This window comes from Parus major, chromosome 1 (assembly GCF_001522545.3).
Source record: "Parus major isolate Abel chromosome 1, Parus_major1.1, whole genome shotgun sequence".
Classification (NCBI taxonomy): Eukaryota; Metazoa; Chordata; class Aves; order Passeriformes; family Paridae; genus Parus; species Parus major.
In genome coordinates this window covers 48,494,836-48,504,428 of record NC_031768.1, presented here as the reverse complement: position 1 = coordinate 48,504,428, position 9,593 = coordinate 48,494,836, and the positions used below count along the sequence as shown (strand labels likewise).

The following is a 9,593-nucleotide window of genomic DNA, read 5'->3' as shown; positions in this document are numbered from 1 at the left end:
CCCCCACCCCTCCCCTTTGTTTACTAGAGTGTTTATCTTAACCCAAGAGCTTTTTCTCACTTCTATTCTCACAGTTCTCTCCCTCAGCCTGCTTGGGAAGGAGTAAGAGAGTGACTGAATGGGGTCTGAGTTGACAGCTGGGGTCAGCCCATCACAGACACAGCATTCAAACTTGTGTCATTGATGACACATCTGTGCCTAAGCTGTACTGGAAAGAGTCAAAGTTAGGGAAACATTTTAAAAAGTGTATTTCTCAATTGTAAAATCCTATAATATGAAGAATGCATTCATATTAGTAAAATATACATGCTAAATTCATACTGATATACTAGTTCACATATCCAGATGGGAGAAAAACTAGCCAGAATTTTTGGAAACAAAATTCAAAATTTAATAGAATTTGGTCACCTTTACAAGGAGGTTCTTAAAGGGCAGAAAAAGAGTGTTTTATTCTAAAGATTCACGCAGATTACAGACTCACAGAATATTGCTAAATTAAATAAATGTGCACAGAATGTCTGCCCAATGACCAATATATTTTTCAAAACAATTTTTAGATAGCAGTTCTTTCTTTTTTTCCTGAATATTTTTAATATACAGAATTACTGAAAGCACTATGGAAGCAAAACTGTTAGTGCTTAGAGTATATAAAATTACAGCATTTGTAGCCAAGATTTGGTATGAACTATAAAAAAGTTATGCATAAATGTTCCAGTTTGAAAAGAATATGTTCAGAATGACAAAAGTTTATACCAATAAAAGTTAAAAATGTGAAAACAAAGGATGGGTCCAATTTCAACACTTTCTACTTGCATAAATATCTGGGCAAGAGATACTAAACATAGTTTTTAACAAGAAATTTAATCTTTATATGAAATATGCATGTGAGAGGATACATGCAAATTTTTTTAAACATTATTTCACTATTCTGAACTATGAATTGTATATTTTCAAAGATTTCTGCCTAATTTAACCAAAACTTTTTTATTTTTCTTACTTTTTGAAATGTCACTATATTCTGTGGCAGTATAGAAGTGAATTGGTAAAATAAAATCTTGGCATGAGGAAAATTCACTAATTCATGTTTTCTGAAATAGCTTCATAATAACATTACAAGTTCCATCTCTTTTTATACCCATTAAAGTATTTTTAGTGAACAAACCCCACAGATTTAGAGTCCATAATTCAATCAAATAACATAATTGCACATAATATCCTTGGGTGAGGATGCAAGCTTACTTTAGATGTGTTCATAGTAATTTTAGACTAATCTGAGCAAGGAACAGCTTAGTCCTTTTCCATGTGATCAGTGCCCATTGTAAACAAGGAACAATATTTTAATTTTGGAAACATCTGGAAACATCTCAGTTTTGCTATTACTTGTTTTCTTCATTATAGTTTTGGTTTTTTCCTTTTTTCCTTATTTTTTTTCCTCAATGAGTAGAAACATATGCCCAAGTATGACATTGCAGAGAACATTTTCACATTGCAGCTCTTAACCAAGTCTCCTTTCACAAACACCACTATATATGAATGAAGGAAGAAAAAAAGTAAAGCTTTCCCTTTCTCTGGAAAACACACAGATGTCTCAAGGAGAAGAGGGAAGCACTTAAGAAGCTGTGAAATTCACCACATTGAAACCAAGATTTGTACTGGCTTAACTTCTTCTAAATGTCAAGGGAAAAAGAAAAGAAAAAGAAAAAATCCGATAAATTCCCAAAATACCAATTGGTATAAATTCAATATCCACCCCTTTATCTCCAAGCACTTTCTCTGGAAACAAAAGAAACCCATAGGACAGCAACAAGAATACCATCAATACCTGTTTCTACCATAGTCACTCAAGTTTCTCCAAATTCTCTTTTCCTCCAGAATGAAGGCATTTCCTTTAAGGGAAATTTACTAACCATTTTAATTGGTCATGAATTATAATCAAAACATGTCTGGATCCTTATAGTCTTTTCATGACCACTACAACTTATTGTGTGGTTGCTCCTAGTCACTGAAATCTACTTTAAAGTAGATAGAAAAAGAAGTGTAATCAGAAGAGTATCCACTGTAGAATATACAGCTGCTCTAAGTCAGCATTTTCATCCCATAAATTTATGAATACCCACAAATAATGCTGGGTGGATTTTAATAAACTGTGTTTAGGCAGTAAATTACAGTGTTTTCTAGGAATCAGCTACACCAGCATAGGATGTCTTATGATAATTATTAACTAGGGGTGGTTTTTGGTTTTGTTTGGGGGATGGGGCAGGCATTTCTATTTTTTTTTGTTTCTCTTTTTTTAGTTGGTTACATTTGGAGTGAGACTATAAGACCTTGTGAAATAAGTCTGGAAATTTCACTGGGTCCCAAGGCTCAGGTGCTCTGGTGCTCTGGTACTCTGGAAGCTCAGCTGTCAGGCAGATTCCTACAGCCAAAAGCAATGAGGAGGAACCTGAGTTACCCCTGGAATCTGCCAGGGGGAAAAACACCTGATGACGGTCCTTGGTCTGTTTGTATTTTATTCATACCAGTGTGAATCAGACAAAACCCCGCTGAGTCTGACAAGCCTTTCAAAAGAGATTCTGGGCCTCATTGAAAAGATCAGGATGTGGAAGATCCAGGCATTGAAAAATCTCTGCAAAAGTAAGGCTTGCCTCTCTGAAAGAAGTGACATCAATTCAGGTATATCTCTAACTCCTTGTCAGCAGTGCCTTTCCCTTTGGGCTACAGCATTTCACCCTATGCATTAAAATTGCTATCCTGGGCCAGAATGGCAGCAAAGTATTACAATTTCTACTCTACTGCTGGATCCCCTAAACAGCCAGTTATGCAGCAGCTTTCCCCTAGCTAATTTTTAAATTGATACCCAGTGTTGACTCCATGCACTAAGGCCAGACAATCCAGGCTTTTGACTCTGAAATTTCATTTTTTATTACCTATGTGTATATTTTGCCATTTTCAAAAATGCACTAACCTATAACCATATACATCTATAGGGAGGCAAAGATTAATTTCTTATATTGATTATTCTGGGAAAAAAAACACAGTTTTAAATGTCTCACTTTCTAACCTTGCTGGAATTCACCAGTTCTTTATATATCAGTAGGGACTAATTGCAGCGCTTTCCTGTACAATTTACTTTTGCTGAGAAATGTTATGGATTTCTTCTTTACTTAAATTATACTTTTTAGATTGGATTCATGCAGAGATTTTCAGTGCTTTTAATAATTTATGTTGTTCAGTCCCAAATCTCTGTTTATCTCTACTATATTTCATGCATGTTTTAAACAGGATTACACTAAAATGGCACTCAGCAGAGAAATGGGGGAAATTGAGTGGCTTACAGTGTTCTTCTCAAGTAAAAGAAGAACCTTGAAGTTTATCATATCTGACACTCTATTATATAGAGGCAACATCTGTGGGCAAGGATCCGTGGACAAGGTTACACAGTATTGTATTAGGAAAGAAATTATCCAGAATGAGCTGTTTGACCAAAAATGGGAAATGAAGGAAAAAAGCCCAAGAAAAGTTTTCTTTTCTGGCAGCTGACTACTTTTATCGTAGTCTATTACAGTATGCACAGGAAACAAACTCTTACTCTGAAAGTCCTAAGCTATCAGTATTTAAGAGGCATATGGACAATGCCCTTAGCAACATGCTTTGATTTTTGGTCAGCCCTGAAGTAGTCAGGAAGTTGGACTTGATGATTATAATATGTAGGAAAAAACAATTAGATGTTCATCTAAGCAGGAGCCTAGTTATTTTTGTCATTTCAAATTTCCAAGCCAATAAAATGAGCTTTGAGCAAAGGTGAGATGACAGTTTTCCTTATGCATTGTATGTGATTCTTTGATTCTTTCAGTTTGGGCTGCTGAGGCTTTTTGGTTTTGTTTTTGTTTTTTTTTTTCTTTTCCCAAGAACATGACAGGATAAAGTCTTTTGTAAAAATTAGCCTACTTCAGCCAGTTTTTATCATCTGAACCTGTAATTAATGTTCTTCAAACACTGGCCCTTATCTACTGTCTTAAAAGAACTTTGTCTGTGAGAAAGCCAGAGACACAGTTTAATTTCAACTGTCAAAGATGAAAAGGAAAAATACGTTATTCTTCCTTTTACACAGGTGATGAGAAACTTCAGTCTTTGAAACAGAGAATGTCAATGTCCTGTGCCAGTGTGATGCTAAATAAAGTGGATGATGAAGATTGATTCATTAGAAATGTTCTGCCCTTTGTCAGACAAGGAAAGTTGAAGATCTTGTTTGCTATTTTTTTCTTTAATAACTGACTAGAAGTGATAACAGATGTCAGCAAATGAAGAAATATTTGAATTAAAAAACAAGTCCTTGACATTCACTTAACTTGTCCAATATGAAGCAATAAATAAAATAAGGAGACTCCTTCTGCAGTTTGGAAAACCTGGTTGTACTGAATAACTAAGGGTGGATTGCACCCTACATGACCTCTGTCTCCTCGGATGGACAGAGTGCCTCTGCCCACCCTGCCCAGGGACTCAAGGGCACTTGGCCCCTCCAGGGAACAAGTCAGCCACCCTGCCTGAAGTGTCTGTGCCAATGTCTATTTATTGACTGATTTGTTCAAGTGCTTCCTTGACTACACACACACCAAATATTTTAGACAGCCAACATCCTTAAGCAGGAGCTAAGGATTTTACCATTTTTGTATCTTCTTTACCATTTTTGTATCTTCTCCAATGATGACAAAATGCAGCCAACACAAATGAAAAGGAACTTCTCTGCTTATATTTTGCTCAGGCCATTGTTGAATTATCCTTGAATGTCTGTGCTGGCTCCATAATTATCCACAATCAGAACTGACACTGTCTCAGTAGTTCCTAAAAAATGAGAATTAAAAAATAAAAGAAGAGTGATTTTTCTTTTTCCATTACTATGTATTAGGGGAAGAGAGTAAAAAGAGCTTTTCTATCGAAGTCTGTAAAAGTAATTTAAAAGGATAAACCTGAGTGACTTTACTAGCTTCTTTACTACTTCTTTATTTTCTTAGAAAGTAAAAGTATCTAAAAACAAAATAAATTTTAAATTTATACACCTCATAAAAAATGCAATTATATTTCAATTATCCCCTGGGGATTGTACTGAAAAGAGCATGTTGATTCTGCCGCCCTTGGCTCCAAAAGAAACAGAATAATGGGAAATCTTGGCATTTGTTGTACAGAAAGTTAAGTGGCAAAGCCATTTTTATTCCAAAATACTAATTCTTATTCTTTGTTGATTTAAAGATTTCTTGATATTTCATTTTTCTTCCTTATCATTGCTACTAGAACTGTGCTTCTTTTTGCATTTGTTTTGAACTCCTTATGGAGTACGGTCATTTACCTTCTAAGCAGCAGCTTCACTTCCAGTCACTCCACTAAGACTCATGCCCCAGTTTCTTTACCTTCATAGCAAGTAATGGTCCCAATGCAAGGTCTGCTTCGGCACTCTGTTGACAAAGAAGGTTAGTTACAATTTTCACAGATTGTCTCCTAGTTAAATATATAGTTTGAGACAGGGAAAACCTTGATTTGGCTCACTGTTGTGCCATTCAGTCAATTTCTCATCAATCTTTTTTTTTTACCTTCTGCTGCGTGGAATATCATAGAAAAGGTCTGAGAAAAACATGTCAGAGAGTCACAAATTGCAGGATTGACAAGGACTGCTATTTCTAACCTAAAAAAACCCTCTGTGGTATCCTGAAGAAGACATTTTAGTTGCATCTCGTGCTGGATTTGGTTGGGGTGGAATCAATTGTCTTTACAGTGGATGAAATGGGTCTGTGTTTAGGATTTGTGCTGAACACAGGGTTGATGATACAGAGATTGTTTTGCTATTGCTGAGCACGACTTACCCAGAGCCAAGGCCTTTCCTGCTTTTTGTACTGCCACACTGTTGATGGAGTTGGGGGTGCATGGGAGGAGACACAGCCAGGACAGGTGACACAATCAGATCTGAGGGATATTCCAGACCATATGACAACATGCTCAGAATGTAAAGCGGGGGGAAGAAGGAGGAAAGGGGAGAAAATTTGGAGTGATGGTGTTTATCTTCACAAGTTAGCATTGCATGTGATGAAAACATGCTCTCCTGGAGATGGCTGAACACCTACCATGGGAAGGGGTGAATGAATTCCTTGTTTTTGCTTGTTTGTACAGCTTTTGCTTTCCCTGTTAAACTGTCTTTATCCCTGCCCAAGAGTTTCCTCACTTTTACCCTTCCAGTTGTCTCCCTGATCTTGCTGGAGGGGGAATAAACAATAAACAATAAACAAGACTAGCCCTGACACTGGACCCTGGGAAGAGCACCACTGGTGACACGGTGCCAGCTGAATGTGACTCCATTCACCACCACTCTCTGAGCCTGGCCATACAGGCATTTTTACCCAGAAAAGTGATTTCCTTTCTGAAGAATGCCCAGCCTTCCTGGACAACTTTACCCTTCAGGGCTGTCTCCCAAGAGACTCTGGCAAGCAGGCCTTGAAAAAGGGGGAAGAAAGGAAATGGGAGGATGGAGCAGACAAAAGTGGAGGAAAAAAGGGGAATAGTAAAAAGAGGTAAATGTGGAAGGAAGAAGAGAGGTGAGGAGGTCTTTTTTGGGATTCCATCTTCAGTGGCAGCAGAGGGGACAGGTCACAATGGGGTGATCACCAAAGCATGGCAGAGCAGGTAGGGCTGTGGTAGTGTCCACTGGGCAGGGGTGAGTGCCAGGGTATGTGGTGGAAGCTTAGCTGGACAAGGGCCAGAAATGCCAGCCCCTGGGCCAGAGGACAGTGCCATACAGCTCCCTCACCCCCTCTCCTACCTGCTCCCAGGTCCTTGAGACTCCTTCCCCCACTCCTGCTGCCACCAGCTCCCTCCTGTCCAGCCTCACTGAGCCCCCTTCTCTCCTCCTTTTCATCCATGGGGATTCCTTCTCAGCAGGGCTAGTCTGAATGACTTCTCCTCATCTGTACTCCTATCTGGGAAAGCCCCAGCTCAAGTGCACCTTGCACTTGGGCTTGTTGAACATCATGAGATTCTCACAGACCCTCTCCTCAGGTTTGTCCAAGTCCTTCTAAATCATGGAATCTATGAACATTTTGGAACAGCCATCCTCAGAGGTCTTTGAGCTGATACCCTCTGTTCTTGGCATCAGAAGTGGACCCCCTTTAAGTAGCTTCACAAAAGCTATATACAACCAGATGATGGAGCTGCTGAATTACCATGTTTCAGCAGCCCACAGCAATACGAAGTGGAGGAGGGGAGCAGCTGACTTCACACATAATTTTGTTAGCAGCACAGCACTAAATGAGGACTGAAGACAGTACTCATCAGATCTTATGAAGCATTGTTGTAGTGGTTTTCAATAGCTTATTCTTTTTTTTCAAATATTTTCTCAGTCTCTTGCACTTGATGTTTGTGCGTAAGAATAGCTCCTAAGGGCAGCCTGTCCTGAAACATCCATCAAAGGTAGTTCCTGTAGCAGTGGGAACAATGCAGCTTCCCCCATAGCTTAGTTTTGGAGGGTTTTGCCAGGGCTCAAGATGATTCCTTCATTGGGAAAATTAAACTCAGTCCCTTTCCTTCTAACAGACTTGGCAGAAGAATTTGAGCTAGGACTATTAAATGGAAAAGCAATGGAAAGGCACGCAGTGTCCAAAGCAGAGAGAAGCTATAAAAGAGCACCAATGAAAAGCACACCAGAAACTTGGAAAAAAAATCTCCGAGACCTGCCAAACTCACAAGAAGGTCCACTAAGAGATTTCCACACAGAAATGCAGCTGACATACCACTACTGTTACTAAATGCAATATAAGGTAATGAATTATATCAGTGAAAATGAAACCCACATATAAATATTCATAGAAATAAGTCACTAGTCTCAATATAAAGTTTATGCACATTGATTCTTAAAAATACTAAGTATTATTACTTATTAAAACTTGAATTTTTCATTCATATAAATACAGTATAACATTATGAATACTCTGAAATTTTCTATTCTCTATGGAGAAAAAACATCTTCTCTTGTGACAATACCCACAGCTATAGGGAGATTTAGTCAGTCACCAAACCACACCTTTCAATCAGAATTCAATTCACCTTTTTCCCTTGTCAAATGTGTTATAATTTCACCTTAGCTTACCTGTGTTTAATTTTTTTTCCATGGTTTTGGGGTTTCTTTCTATTAATTTATAAAAGATATATTCTAAAATATATGTTTGACAATTATTTCGTTCAACAAAAAGAAAAAAAATAATTTAAATCAACTGTACTGACTGGTAAACATATGAAATTTTAAATACAAATCCCATTGCTCTTTTTTTTCAGTTAACCTTTATGGATATAATTTGACTTACTGGAGAAACCCGAATAATTTCATGCTTTTCAGGGCCACATCACAGTCACTGGCTTAAGGGAAGTGTGAATGTAATTTTAAGCCCTCTTTATCTGAGAGGATAGTGTAGTGTCCTAGATTTGATAAGTTATTTGTTATAAGAAAAGGGTATTCAGCTCATATATTTGACTTCTGAAAGTCCACATCAAGCTTCTCCCTGCTGTTAGTATGTAATCAGTGTACAACATTACTCTGCAGTTTCCCACTGGGCAGTGTTTATTGCTTGTACTATCTAAAGGATTTCCAGGAGTGGCAGGCAGGAAACTGCTGGTAGCTTCAGGGCTCCCACAATTCAGTCAGATGCCAAACAAAGCCAGTTTGCAGGAACTTTTTCAATAGCATGTCCTTTTATGGAGTCTCAATGATCTGACTATCAATGAGGAATCTATTTTTATCCAGGCAACTTTTCTCAAATAACTGAACCCTTTGAATAGCAATACAGAGAGGGCAGATTTCTAATAATTCTTCTTTCGGGGATTTCTTTTTTTCTTTTTCCCTTTTCTTGTTTCCCTGGTAATGATCACCAGGCAATAGGAAACCAGAATCCAATCTGATTTATGCTGATTTATAAGATATCAGAAAGATGGCTTTAAGCCTTGCTGCATGTAAATGTCCTATTGACTTCACTGAAAGCAACAATGTACTTGCAGAGGAACTCACACTCTGAGGTTAAAGTCATGGAGTGCATTCACCATATGGAATTAAAGGGCCAAGGAGAAACCTCAACACTAAATCTCTGCCTGTCCCCAGAATTTGGGGCTGCTCTGTCACATAAAGTATACCACAAAACTAATATATTTAAAGAAAACAGTTAGTGAGATTGTGTTGTGTACAGTGATGCCTACATTGTGTCCCCCCTCCTTTCAAGGGGTCTAGAAAATAATTTTCTGGAAAAGGACAAGGAAAGAAAGTTGAAAGAGCTAGGAGCAATAGCAGTAAATCTGATATAGAAAATCTTAATGAAACAGGAAATTAAGGAAATTCCCATATTTTCTGGAATTTTGCTTTGCCCATCAGCAATCCTGCTGATAATCCTGTGTCAAAAACATTTTATCAATCTAGATTGCCATTTAGGCTTTATGAAGATCTAACATTCTTGCTGCTTTATGAAAAAAATATTCTATTCTATTCTATTCTATTCTATTCTATTCTATTCTATTCTATTCTATTCTATTCTATTCTATTCTATTCTATTCTATTCTATTCTATTCTA

At 37.6% G+C, this 9,593-nt stretch overlaps 1 long non-coding RNA gene across 1 annotated transcript in view; it reads right to left on the bottom strand.

Annotated features, from left to right (window-relative positions):
• Positions 1-4,730: 4,730 nt before the first annotated feature.
• LOC107201969 overlaps positions 4,731-9,593 on the bottom strand; it is a 33,000-nt gene continuing 28,137 nt past the window's right edge. Inside the window, exons 2-3 of the long non-coding RNA XR_004496306.1 lie at positions 5,345-5,450; positions 4,731-4,842 (exon numbers count right to left, since the gene is read on the bottom strand). This is a non-coding gene — a long non-coding RNA (uncharacterized LOC107201969). The remainder of the gene's footprint in view (positions 4,843-5,344; positions 5,451-9,593) is intronic.